At 58.5% G+C, this 13863-nt stretch overlaps 1 protein-coding gene across 1 annotated transcript in view; it reads right to left on the reverse strand.

Annotated features, from left to right (window-relative positions):
• WNT5B (Wnt family member 5B) overlaps nucleotides 1-9016 on the reverse strand; it is a 93474-nt gene extending 84458 nt beyond the window's left edge. Inside the window, exon 1 of the mRNA XM_068560593.1 lies at nucleotides 8867-9016. The gene's annotated coding sequence lies outside the window, so the exon portion shown is untranslated. The remainder of the gene's footprint in view (nucleotides 1-8866) is intronic.
• Nucleotides 9017-13863: the final 4847 nt, after the last annotated feature.

Consider the following 13863-nt stretch of genomic DNA (forward strand, 5'->3'; position numbering starts at 1 on the left):
AATGCTGAGCAGGGGACGGACCCAGGGCAGCAGGGTGACCGTCCAGGAGCAGGTGAGCGATGTCCCTGGGGAGTGGACCAGGGACCAACCGCTGGTGGGAGAGCTGGGGCCGTAATCCACATCCCTCCCATAAGGGCTCACACCCGGGCAAGAGCCCCCAAACAGGATGCAAAGTGGGTAATAATTCCAAAGGATTTAAGGGAAACGGAAATAAGGAAAGATTCTCAAGAAAGGAATAGACACACCTTAGAACAGTGGTTCTCAACCAGGGGCAGTGTTGCCCCCAGGGGATAATGGGCAACGTCTGGAGACATTTTTGGTTGTCACCACACCGGAGGGCAGGTACTGCCGGCATCTAGTGGGTAGGGGTCAGGGGTGCTGCTGAACACCCCACAATGGGCGGAACAGCCCCCACTACACAGAATCATTGGGTCCAAAATGATCAACAGGGTCAAGGTTTAGAAACATGGTTTGGGGACCATAAGGAGAGGAAAGTGGCACCCATGTTCCACTCAGCAGGCAGCTCATGAGCCCAAAGGCAGAGGAACCACGGGGCCTACTCTGCAGAGACACAGCTACTCACCGGGACCAGTACACACCTCTCCCCACGCCTTTCCTCTACATTCCTGGGCACGTGCTACGGCCAGGCCCGACAGGCACCGAGGGTGAGGACAGGAGCAGCCCCTGCCCTCAAGGCATCACCTTCCAGAAGGGGGACAAGCACATAAGAAGCACACACGTGTCTGAAAATGCTTACGTGCTTGCACATGTCTGTGTGGTACACACTGAAAAGGGATGCCTTTTTCCTGCATGAGCTGGGAGGCCAGCAGAGCACTCGGAGCAAAACAGTGACACGATCTGACCTGTCTGAGCAGGACGGCTGCGGCTGCAGCAGGGAGACCAGTTGGGAGGCTGCTGGTGGTGGACTGAGCCAGGAGGAGGGGGTGGAGGGGGTGAGGAGAGGCCGGGGATCTGGGGATCTTCTGGGAAATTAGACATGTCAAGATCCACTGCTGGACTGGATGTGGGCCGTGAGAGAAGGAGAGAAACCAAGAAGGGTCCAGGGCTTACGGCGCGAGCGACTTGGAGGGGGAGATGGAGCAGGCAGTGTGAAGAGCAGGTCTAAGGGGAAAGGTCAGAAGGTCAGGCTGGGATGCCCCTCAGACCTTCTAGAGAAGGTGCTGCTTGAACAATCGAGATACCAGTCTGAAGGTCAAGGGAGAGGGGCCAGCAGCAGATGACGGTGTGAGATTAGCAAGAGGGCGGACAGTACTTACAGCCATCGCAGTGTGTAGAGAAGAGAAGAGAAGAGGTCTGGGGAGAGGAGGAAAACCCAGAAAGCCTCAGCCAGTGAGGGAGGAGGGAGCCTGGGAGAGTGAGGCATCTGGGGGCCAAGCCAAGACCGAGAATCAAGGATGGGGCGATGGTGCAGCCGCCCGAGGCAAACAGAGACCCTTCTTATCAGGTCTTCTCAAATTATGTTCAGTGGGGCTTTACTGGACACTGGCTGGGCAACCTGGGACCAAAGACGTGCGTGCTAGTAACTTCTAGATGGTGCCAGTCGTCTGGAATGACAGCCTAGCGAGGTAGATGGCTGTGTGCCTGCAATGCACTCATGGAACTCCGAACCCAGTTCCTTCCCCACCTCTCCATCTGGTCACACATGGGTGGAAAATGTCCTGCTAGCAATGGCACAGGGAGGAATGTTCCAGGTCCCCCTGGGAGCAGCCGAGCACCCAGCCTGAGCAGAGGTCAGGTCAGCGCGTCCTCTCTCGGATCTTCTGCTGGCCTGGACCGCCCCTGTGGCTTCCTGTTCTTCTGTGTTTCCACTGTCCGCTGCATCCCCAAACCACCCGCAATGTGTGTGCATGGTCACAGATGGGGCTTAAGCACAGGGTACGGGAGAATAAAAGACTCAAGAGGTTTTGGAATTCTGCACACTTGCTGTTTGTACGTAGAAGGAGTTCCTAGAACAAAAGCTGCTGAGGTTCAGGGACTGTATCTTATATCCCCAGCGCCTGGGACTTGCCTGGACCAATATTTGTTATATGAATAATTCAATCCACAGAAAAATCATTAAGGATGCCATTCTTTTTAGGCAAAATAGGCCTTTTTCTGGCAAAGAACATGCTATACAATTACAAAGCTCACTGCCCTAAGATCAACAATCACAGCTATTTTGGGAGCACCTTTAAGCTCAGGCACCATGAGCACTGTTTCAGCCCCGAGGACGCAGTGGAGAGCAGGACAGACACAGGGTGGCAGACGTTTAACAAGAACTAACAAGAAAGAGAGTTCGCGACAGTGATGGGTGCTCTAGAGCAAAGAGCCAGGAATAGAGAGTGTGTGTGTTGGTGGGGGCAATTCTGCCGCTGGGGCCTGAGGGTAGCGGTCCATCCAGCACAGAAAGGACCGCCCTCAGCATCACGTGCGCCACGTGGACGGGAGGGTGGGACTGGCCACAGGGAGCTTGGCAGACCACGGTGTGCGGTCTGGGTTATGTTTAACTGCAGCGGAGCTAAGGAGGGTGTTTTCTGGGAAGCGTGCAAACTCCCTGTTAGTCCAGTAAGTCCCCTACATACGAACGAGTTTCGTTCCAAGAACACGTTCCTAAGTCCGATTTGTTCGTAAGTCCAACAGAGTTAGCCTAGGTACCCAACGAACACAATCGGCTATATAGTGCTGTACTGTGATAGGTTTATAATACTTCTCACACAAATAATACATAAAAAACAAACAGAAAGTAAAGAAAACATTTTAAATCTTACAGTACAGTACCTTGAAAATTACAGCAGTACGGTGCAACAGCTGGCACACAGGGGCTGGCACCGAGTGAACAGGCAGGAAGAGTTACCGACTGGAGGAGGGAGAGGAGGTGGGAGACGGTAGAGCTGAAGGACCGTCAGCAATAGGAGACGGAGGGCAAGCTGCAACTTCACTCACGCCTGACACTGATGGCACAGGTTCTGGGCTTGAAATAAAGACACTGTACCACTGTACTCTATACAGTACTGTACAGTAAAGTACACAAAAGCACAACCACTTGTAGGGGATGCACGCACGTGACGACGAACTCCAGACACGTGAACTAACTTACGTGACTGGACATGCGAACACACGTCCGCATCTTTGACAGTTTGCAACTTGAAGGTGCGTATGTAGGGGACTTACTGTATCCGGAAAGATACACAAAATCTGCAGGAAAGCCCATGTGTGATGGCCCCGAACCTGACACTCTGAGAGGTGGGACTCTCGGAGCAGCTGGAGACTAGGTTGGGGCAGGGCTGGGGACGGCAGCCTCTGGGCTTTGACAAGTTAAAGGACTTGACCCAACGCCCTAGGTGAGGCCTGACCTCCCCACCGCTGGCTACCACCACCACCCTCCCCTCCAGCCCGCCGCTGTTTGGCCCTGCCGGCTCCTGGGCGTACCTGAGGGCGAGGCCCTTCACAGGTGCTCTGCGGCTGGTCTCAAGGGTGGACTGACCTGGCCTGGGGAAAAGGAAGACGCCCTCGGGGGATCTCCCTCTGTGTATTTAAAGCGAACTTCAGATTTGATTTTGCAGAGGTTACCCTTTTAAGCACAAGAAAAGACAACATGTCAAGATCTTGAGTGGTTTCCAAACACAGGGACTCTCCCGGCATCTGCTTAGTTAAAAGGACAGACTCGTGTGAGACGGGGCCCCGCTCGACCCCCAACCCCACAGGCCCCATCAGCATCCTGAGAGCGTCCACTTTTCCTTCCCTTCGTAACAGCCAACGCTGAACACCTATCCCCTCCCGTCGGTGGCCGCTCCACAAACCGGGACCCTCCATCCCACGGACGTCATGCCGGATGGGATGCGGCTGACGCCCACGAGAGTCATTCCCTTCCAGGACTGGCGGGCACACGCCGACACGGGCAGCTCTGCTCACAGGGGCGGGGCGGGTTCCAGGCGCCTCCCTCACAGCTCGCAGCCAGCGACGCCCAGCCCTGCACAGCCTAGTGCCCTGCACGCCCAGATCCTCACCGCCAACTGCCTCTCGGCAACCACAGGAGAGGAACAGACAGTTACTGTTTCCACTCACAAGTGAGGAAACTGAGGTACAGAGAAGCCGGGTTACGTGGCTGGCTTCTGAGGGCCGGGCCACAGCCGCAGCGCCACCGAGGCCCAGCCTCTAGCGTCTTGGCTTCCCACAGCCTGCGGACGCGGGGCATAAGCCACAGGGCCACCCAGGACCCTCGCCCCGTCCGCCAGCTCCTGCCCCCCAGCGGGACAGGACATTTCTAGCCCTACACTTAAATACAAAATCTCTTTAAAGGTTTAATTACTTTGATTGCAGGTCTTGTACGCCAAACAAGAGCTGTATGAAGTATTTAGTAATTCATTACTCAGAGTTTCCCAGGAGAAACTTCCCAACGAGCATGGGTGAGGTATATAATCTTAGAGACGATTCCACAAAGGGAATCAACTTCCTTCAACCTCCCTCAGCGACAGGAACGCCAGCATCTCTGGGTATCTGCTGGGAAGAGGAAGGGGGGGCCCAGCAGGAACAGAGCCCAGGGCTGCTCTGAGGCTTCTCCCCCAAAGTCCCCTCCAAAAGGAGGACAGGGTGAGACTCGGCAGCGAACAGGGTCACCCCGAGCCCGTGTCAGAAAAGCTTTGTTCTCATTTCTTTGGCTCTCCCAGCAGGGCTCAGAGCAGATCTACTGGACATTCCAGATAACTCGGATGTGACCTTCGGGGGCTAAAGTTTGTAAACCAAGAACTTCTCAAACTGAAGCCAAGACCTCGGGAAATCCACCCCTGACCCTTTGTCAGTTAGTGAGACAGGAGTGAGCTTGGAGGGGTTAGCATTTCTGGGGCTCAGGGACCCTGGGTGCCCCCCCAGGAGCTCAGGCCCTGGCCCCTAAGTCACCAGCAGCTGGAGACAGGGCCTCGAGCCATCCTTGGGAGGCCGACTAACCACAGGGGCCCCTCCGGGCCGGAGCCCAAAGCCGGGAGCACAACCTGAGCCTCCAGCTGGCCCACAAGCCCTGCCTGCAGGCCTGCAGGGGGTGAAACAGTAACTCTGCGAAAGCAGCCCCGCTGCCCCTCCGTCGCTGCCCCTCCGTTGGAACGGACGCCTTCGATTGGCTGCCTCCCCACCCCCAGGCCTGGTCCACAGCAGAGGGATTTCCAAAACGGAACCAGCTAGAGCTGTTTGAAACAACAGACTGTTAGAACTGGAAGGGCCTCCAGGGCAATCTAATCCCACGCTCCACATGACGGGAGAGACAGCTGAGCCCCCCAGAGGAGATGCTACCATGCACCCCTCCCCCCAGTACACCTCCCCTCGAAACCTCACACAAGAGCAGGACATACAGGCGGGCTGGGTCCTCCTGGGCTTTGGAGGGTTGGGGTGCAAAAAGAATCACCCCTGTGTCTGAGAAAACACCCCTGTGTCTTTAGGGCCTGCACTTGCTCCCAAGGGGGCCCCGGGGCCCTGGGCTGGGCTGGCGACAGTTACAGTCAGCGTGAGGGTCTCGGTGGCAAGGCTTGAGCTCCCTCCCTGAAACTTCTGTGCCTGCTCTTTGGAGGGCTCAGGGGAGAGCTTCCCCCAGTACCAAGCAGCTTCCAAAAAGAGTTGGGAAGAAAGCCCCGTGGGCAGAAGCCGGGAGGAGAGACGCCAGCTTTAGAAAGTGTGGAGGAGAACTCAGGCTGCACAGCTGGGAAAGACCCAGCTGCAACCACAGGGGCAAGGAAGTCTGGAAACGCTGCCCAGCGGCCAGGAGGGCGAGACCAAGAGCCAGTGGGTCAAACTGGGATGAGGGGGTGGAGGCTTAAATTTACCCAGGTAAACAGAGCCGACTGGGGGACTGGGAGGAACGGGCTGTCACTGCCAAGGCTGGCCAGACTGGACCAAACTGCAGGTCCGCTTTCCCAGCTCTGCCAACTCGCTGCCTGGGGGAGTGGACGGTCGCCCCTCAGAGATGGGGAGAAGGTGACTTTTTTTTTTTAACATCTTTATTGGAGTATAATTGCTTCACGATGGTGTGTTAGTTTCTGCTGTATAACAAAGTGAATCAGCTATACATATACATATACCCCCATATCCCCTCCCTCTTGCGTCTCCCTCCCACCCTCCCTATCCCACCCCTCTAGGTGGTCACAAAGCACCGAGCTGATCTCCCTGTGCCATGCGGCTGCTTCCCACTAGCTATCTATTTTACATTTGGTAGTGTATATAAGTCCATGCCGCTCTCTCACTTCGTCCCAGCTAAGCTGGGAGAAGGTGACTTTTACCATGAAAGGTGCTTCAGACGAAAAATGATAGGGCCTTTCATCTTCATCCCAGTGTCCGTTCCCAACCCCTCTGCTGGATTTCTCTGGACTGCTGGAAGCAGTTTGAAGACACTTAATAGAAACCAGCCAGGGATGCCCCTGGGGTGAGGATGGGAAGCCCCCATGTCCTCTCCTCACTCGGGAGACTTGAAGGGGCTACAAAAACAGCACCAACCAACCAACCACTGAAAACTCTGAGGCCCATGTTCAGGTGTGGGGATGGAGCATGGGTGGCGTCCGAGGACGTGTTCGGAAGATGAAGGGGATGAATGACAGGCAGGTTGGAAAGGAGCTTGGGAGCACAGACCAGAGCAGCGAACAGGAAAGCTTTGTGGGCTTACTGGAGCTTACTTCGGAGGCGGCGAGGACTACCACTTCATGTAAAGCCCTCCTCCCCTGCTAGACATGCCAGCCGTGGCCGTCCAGGACCCGCAGAACCATCCCAGGAGTGAAAATTAGAACAGCCTCGGCTGGGCTCCTGTCCTTCTTGAAGAAGAGCCAACAAAAAATCTTCCAGCTGCCGCTAGAGCAAGACCAGGGTGAAATACGCAGGTGAAGAACAATCCCAGATTTTTTCTTTTCACAGCATATGGCTCCCAGCAATTTGGCTTAAGCTTTGGGCATAGAAAACTTTTTTTTCAGAAAACAGTTGTTTCAAGCCAACGAGACACCCTTGGAGACATTAGCACGACCGAAGGACATGAAGAGGGCTGCTTTCAGGCACACTGGGCAGACGCCTGCTCACACATTCATACTGGAACACACGAGAAGTCGGGGCCTGGGAAAGCGGGGCTGGCTCCTGCTCCCCGGCAGGCAGACCCCAGCGGGTCCCACGCCCGAGGGCTGGTTTTCTTTGGGAAAGGAAGGGGGGCTGCCCTTCGGTCCTTATCCACATGTCACCTCGGTAGGTCCTTTGCTCCACGAACCTCCTTCCCTGCGCCTGCTACACCTGCGCCTTTTGGGGCGGAGACCTGGCCCCAGTCTGCCTCTGGCCTTGGGATCCAGACTGGACCTCCCCCCAAAAAGCCCAGCCACACCACTCCTCCCGCAAGCGTGCAGAGGAGCACTGCCCTTCCTTCCCAGGAGACGCACCTCCTTCCTCCTGCTATTTATAACCACAGATCTTCTGTGTGAAGAGAGAACAGATGCTATTTTGAAACAGAGGAAACCACCACTCAGCCTTCCACGTTCCACAGGTCGGCGGGTCTGCCGGGGGACGCGCGTGTGATCCTGGCGGGCGTGTGGGCACAAGCTCGGGGCCAGGCCTCACTCACCCACGCCTGAGATTGGAGCCTTGCCTTTGATAAGTAAACTGCACATCTGAATCAGCAGCAGGAGGGCCGGGGTCCAGGAAAGGGTCCTCGGCTTTCCCAGGGTGTGCTCACTGCTCCCCGGCCGCTATGTTGCCTTAGGGCCCGCCTCAGGAGGGGTCACCCTAAGCTTCCAGCCCTGTGCCTGCCTGGGTGCTGGTGTTTGGCCAGGAGCGTGACTCTGCCCCACTGGAGTTTTCTGCACCCATGCAGATGGCATGGCATCACAGCTCTGGCAAGTGGGCACTTCCTTGGCCGCTAGACTGGTAACACGATCCTGGCCTTTCTCCTCCAGGTACCAGGCTGAAACTCTGCCCAGGGTGGTAGCAACTGAAAGCTGTTGCCAAGCAGCCAGGTGGCAAAAGCAGTGAAGAAGGCCCGGGGGAAAGTGGAGAGCAAGCTCCCCAGAAAAGCTGGGTCACCACTCAGCTCCCCTCTCTGTAAAACAGAAGCAGTCCCGCTCCAAGCAAGTGGAATGGTCTCTCACGAAGACTTGCAGGATGAGAACATCTAGGAACCGGGGCTCTAACTAGAGTGCGTGGCCAAATATCCCCCCAGGCTCCACGAGGAGGTGGAGACTGGCCACCCCGCACCTCTCCCGGCTGGGATGGAAGAGGCAGGGCGAGCGGAGGCGCAATTAAAGAAAACAGAAAGCTAGGAAGACCAGCCGGAGACCTGCTCGGGCTTAGGCAGGAATCCAGGCACCAAACTAGCACTGCTCGCGGGGGTTAAAAGAATCCAGATGCAGCTCTCGCCACAGTCTGGCGGGCGCGGGGCGCAGACCCCACCGCGGACCCCAGCTGGGCCCGAGCGAGCCGGGAAAAGCGCGCGGGAAGCTCGGGGGCTGGCGGCGCGCGGACGGGCCGGGGCCGAGCCTGCGCGCCCGGGGGCGGCTCCCCGCGGCCCCGCGGTCGCCGCCCGGGGACCGAAAGCGGCGACACCCGCCCGCCGGGAGGGCGGGGACCCTCGCTACCTGCCGGCTGGGGGCGGCCCGGGCTCGGCGAGAGCCCGCGGCCCCAGCTTTGTTCGGCGGCGGGGACCCCTTCCCTTGCGCGCCCCCCGCGCCGCCGGGCCCCGGCCCCGCAGACCCGTCCCGGGCCAGGCTCGCGGTCCCCGGGCGCGGGGGGTGGAGGGGAGGCCCCTCCCGGACCGCACCTCCCCGCTCCCGATCCGGTCTCCCCGACCGGCCCGCGGGCGCGGGGAAGTTGGGCGGCGGGGCGCGGGCTTCGTTTTCCCGGCCGCCGCCAGGCTTACCTGCGCGTCCGCGGCTTGTCAGGCCCGCGGGCTCCGGCTCGCTCTCCGCCCGGCCCGGCCCTTCTAGCGCCCGCGGGGCCGGGGCGGCCGGGGGCGCCGACTCTCCGCGCTGCGCTCTGGTCCCGCCGAGTGTCCGCCCGGCCCCGGGGGTCGGCCGGTCGCCCCCGCGGAGCCCGCGCTCCTTGCCCCGAGGGCTCCCGCGCGGCGCCCGGTCCGAGCCGATGGGCGGAGGCGGGGCGCGGGCAGCGGCCGAGCGGAGGAGGTCGGGCCCTGCGCGGGGCTCGGGCCGCCGGCTGCGCGCTCCTCTCCGCCGCGGCCGGGAACTTGGGCCCGAGTCGGCTGCGGCGGTGGCGGCCGCGGCTCCGAGTGCAGGGCCGGCGCCGGCCGGCGGGTCCCGGGCCCCGCGCTCCGCCCCGCGCCTCCTCCCCGCCCCCGCCCCGCCGCGCCGCGCCGCGCCAACCCGCCCCCGGGGCTCCTCGCGGGCGGCACCCGGCCTCGCACCTGCCTCCGCTCCCCGCGCGCCCGCTCCTCCGCGGGCCCCGACCCCCGGGCGCGCGTGGGGAGCCCCCCCGGACCCTCCGCACACCCACCGGCCCCTTCGCCGGAACTCGACCCGGTCCTCCGGGAGCACCTGGGGCCTCACGCGCCAGCAGCCCCCGGGGCCGTCCAGCGCTCCTGCGGGGAGCCCCCAGCTCAGGAACTGCGGGGCTGGAGGCTCTGGGACTCACGTAGTAGCTTTTCTACTCACATCAAACACTCACACGCGCTTTCCTCCTTGAATCTCCCCAAGGAGAGGAGTGATCTGTTATTTCTGCCTCACAAACCCGAGCCATTCCCTCTGGTCCTGGACCCCTTCCGACAGCACCCAGCAGAGCCATCCCTGGGACAAGGAAAGCTGACGCGGCGCGGGTACACCAAGAAGAGTGCTTCCACATGGGAAACGCGCGCTCCCATCGCTTCTGGGACAGCGTCCGGCCTGAATTAGTCCATAGTCACTGACGGGATTTGGTGCCTGAAAAGTCACTAGAGCCTCGGCTGGGACCGATGTCCCAAGTCTGGGTAGTGCACCCTGGGTGAGCTGCCCCAGAGGGAGTAGCCAAGGTCCCACGGAGGCAGAGCTCCAGCTCCAGCCCCGGACCCTATTCCAGACCCCAGTAACAGGGCACCAACCAATGGGGCCAGCATGGTTTGAGGCCGGCCCTCCAACTGCTTTTTTTTTTTTAAGTTCTGAACCCCCCTTCTCTTCCCTGAGGGAGCTGGAGGTCGCTCTGCTAAAGAAATTGCCTTTGAATGCAGTACAGTGAGAAGAAAAAAAAAAAAAAACAATAGCAGTAATCGAAGGCTTGGCCTTTTTTAATTAGTAACTGAACGGGGTGACAACCTTCCCCTTTCAGTGGGGGAAGGGACCGCGGCGGGCGGGCGGTGGTCAGGGAACGAGGGACCAGGAACCCACCGTACTGGGCTGGCAGTAAGGAGCTATTGTCCTCTGGGTTTATAATAAGGAAAGTAAGAGCAGTTTTAGCAAATACCAGACTAATTAGAGGGAAAGTCTTCCTTGGAATTGTGCCGTCTTGGCCGGAGGTGCCTGACGACTCTTCTCTCCTCGCAGTGAACGGGGGTTATGAGACCAGGTCCAGCAACCTGAAATGAATGGCCTATAATTGCCATGCCCCCCCCCCCGCCCCCTTCACGGAGGGGAACTAGTTCAAGGCTTTATCTTTGGGGACAGATGAGACACAGAGGGTAGCTGGCCTCATGCAGGATGAAAGCTTTGAATCCACCTTGTCAGATTACAAATAGGCTCAGTTCCTCTCCTCCTGAGAAGAAAGCATTGGCTCTGGGGTTAGGGTCTCTGTGGGAGGTCAAGGGAAGACCTCATGCAGGAGGCCCTGATCATTCCAGAATGCAAACTGGGAGAATTTGGGGATTCACTTCACACTCACATTTCTTGAGCCCTAAACACACAGAGATGGCTGACAGCAGTTCCCAGCCGCAGGAAGTTTAAAGTCTAAAGGAAGGAGCACAAGAACGGGCCACTTTGCTTGCCCCCCCCAGCTGACCACCCAGGGGGAGGGCAAGTGACAGATGACAGCAAACCCAGCTGAGTGTCCCTGGAGTGGTCCTGAACCTCCCACCTCCATCTCGGTCCAAGATGAGTCAACAGTTGTGGTCCAGCGAGGGGGGCTGCAGCGCCCCCCCCCCCAGGAAAGGAGCGTGTGGCTGAGTAGCTGGGAAGGCATTCACACGAGGAACCCCGAGTCCTGGGCTGGATTCCCAAGGGAAGTGGTGAGCGCCCCACTGCCTGAGTCAGCCCGGAGATGAGAGCCGATGGGACTGTGGACAGATCTTGCCCATGTTTTGTCTGTGATTGCTGGGTGGGGTCTCTTGCCTTCTCCCCCAGATAAAACATACCCTGACTTGGCATTTGTGGTTTCAACAGAGAAAGAGAAAGCAAGTATTTGGACACATGGAAATTAGTAAAGACTCCGGCTCTTTATTGGAGACCCTATTCCCCCATCCTGGTCATGCCCTCACAGGCCACCAGCCACATTGGGAGGCCCCTTCCAAGCCAGAACAGCTAACGAAACCCCATCAGAAAGAGACAGGAGGAGCCAGCCTCCTCCGTTTCCTTAGCTCTCGGTGGCTCTCCTGTCGGGGTACTAGGTCTAGGGCTGACCTCTGCCCCTTGGGCTGTGCACGCTGAGGGCAACCGTTCCCTTTCCATCCCAGCACCGGGAGGAAGCGCTTCGGGGAGCACAGCTGCTCCAGATGGAGGAGGAGAAAAGCGCCCTGATGTGGGAAAGTCCTCCCCCGCCACCCCAGTCTGCTTCTCTAGCCCTTTCTAAGGGTTTATAGGGATGCACAGAAAATTTTTGGGGGGCACCAGCCTGATGAGCCTTTGAAGCGAGAAGACAGAGAGGCAAAACTAGTAACCGCTCTCCCAACAGCTACTTCATAGGCACATTGCCTGTGCCATTCGGTGTTCATTCTGTGCTTCTTATCTGGATGCCTTTCTGAGAACGAGGGCTGAAAAAAATGGTAGATTCGGACCCAAATGTCCAGATACCATCCATAGATTCCCCCAGGTACTCACGGTAGCTGAGACATTCTGGGACGTGTGGGTCAGGGGGATTCTAAGCGCTGAAGGCAGCAGGTAAGAAGAAAACTCTGCTGTCATGAGCTCGAATCTGGCTCTGCAGTTGACTTCTTGGGAAAAAGTTCACCCCAAGAGGCCAGCAGCCCAAAGAATCTGTATAAAGGCAGAAGGAGGCTAAAGTATTGGCAGTTTCAACCGCTGATACGTGCGGTTACGTTTTATCTTGCTTGAGATCCATCAAATGAGGACAGCCCCGCTCACCGCGCTTGGAGGGGGTCTCCTGTAACCAATTCTCCCCAAAGAGAGGCCAAGTGCCCTCCAGGGCGAGATCTAACGAGGGTGCTGAGCGGGGGCTCCACGTCAGCCCCCCCGGGAAGTCCGGACTCACTGCCTGTGTGATCTTGGGCAAGACGCCACTGCTGTCTCTCAGCCCCGGTTTCCTCATCTGCAAGGGAGTAAGACGGCAGCCTGCCTGGGGGAACCTGAGGACTAAGTCAGGCAATGCAGGTGAGGAAACCGAGAACCACGTCTTGTATGTGGTACACACTCAATAAAAGCTAGTAACAGTATTACTACTCCAAAGTAGACAGGGCCTGAGTTCGTTCCCATTTGGACAATCTGCTGTGGCTCTCAGCCCTTGAACTCCTGGGTCTTCATCCCCATTTTTCTCCTACGAGAAGACATACAGGGTCCTCAGTTGTTCCTTGAATGAATTACTGCTTCACAAATATGTAGAATGAGGCAGCTGAAGGCGTCACTAAAAACTGGCAAAATCCGGAGACCCCAGCCTTCGTCAGCATCACCTGCCAAGGCCCCAGGAATAAACTGCTCCAGAGTACGGCCCACAGGGAGGCCCTGTTTGGAGTCGCCAGGGACACGAAATGCTACATCCCTTTTGAGATGCCAGCGTCCCCATGTCCCTCCTGTTTCCCCTTCTCAGCTTTGACTGAAATCCTTTCGGGTGTTCTGTACAGACGGATGTTAGGAGGGCACAGGGACACGGTGCCCGTGTCAGGAGGTCTGCCCTCACGGTGGGGCTGGGGGCCGCAGAGGGGCACACAGCCGGGTCAGGTGCCCCGCTGTAGATCCCGGTGCCCTCAGGACGGGGTGGACCCCGCGCGGGTCACCTCCTCTCTTGGGGCCGCGGTGTCCTTGCAGTAACCTCACAAAGCCAAGATTGGGTCAAAGGGAAAGGGAAGCGGCTGGAGGTGTGGGTGGGAGACGAGACTCTGACCCCACGTCCATCTCGTTTTGAGGGTCAGTGGGGCGGTCAAGTGTTGCTGGCAGGAAACAGCGACCCGGAGCGGGGTTAGAGGTCAGCGTGGCTGGAGACGCAGCTCCAGCAAACTGAACTGGTAACTATGAAGCCAGACGGCCAGGGCCAAGGTGGGGGGGGATGGAGCCTCAGCAAGGTTAACCGGGAGGAGAGCCGGGCCGGCAGGGGCCCTGGGGTCAAGTGATGTGCTCTTCACAATACGGGCCCCTGGACACGCTTGCAATCAGAAGAAAAGTGAGGCGGGTGAGAAATTCCTGGTGTTGGAGGAGGGGGCCGGGAGCTCCGAGGGGTGGTTAGCGGTCCACGCCCTGAGGCACCTCCCCCCCTCCTCTCCAGGGGATGTTGAGTCTTGTGACCAGAGGGTGTCTCACCATCCTCGGGCTCCGAAATTGCTGCTTGGGAGGCTTCCTAGGGCCCTGGTGGGTTGGATTGCGGGCTTATCAGAATCTCCCAGGGAAGACTGTTACAAACACAGACTCCCAGGCTTGCACCTCAGGCCTTCTGAGCAGGTGTGTCTGTGGTCTGTGCTTTTAAGGCCCCACAGGTGATTCTGGTCCTCAGCTCAGCCTGAGACTCGGCCACAGGGTCCTGTAGGTCCACACCCAGCAAGCCTGAGAGGAGAGG

Source organism: Eschrichtius robustus, chromosome 13, assembly GCF_028021215.1.
Source record: "Eschrichtius robustus isolate mEscRob2 chromosome 13, mEscRob2.pri, whole genome shotgun sequence".
NCBI classification, from domain to species: Eukaryota; Metazoa; Chordata; class Mammalia; order Artiodactyla; family Eschrichtiidae; genus Eschrichtius; species Eschrichtius robustus.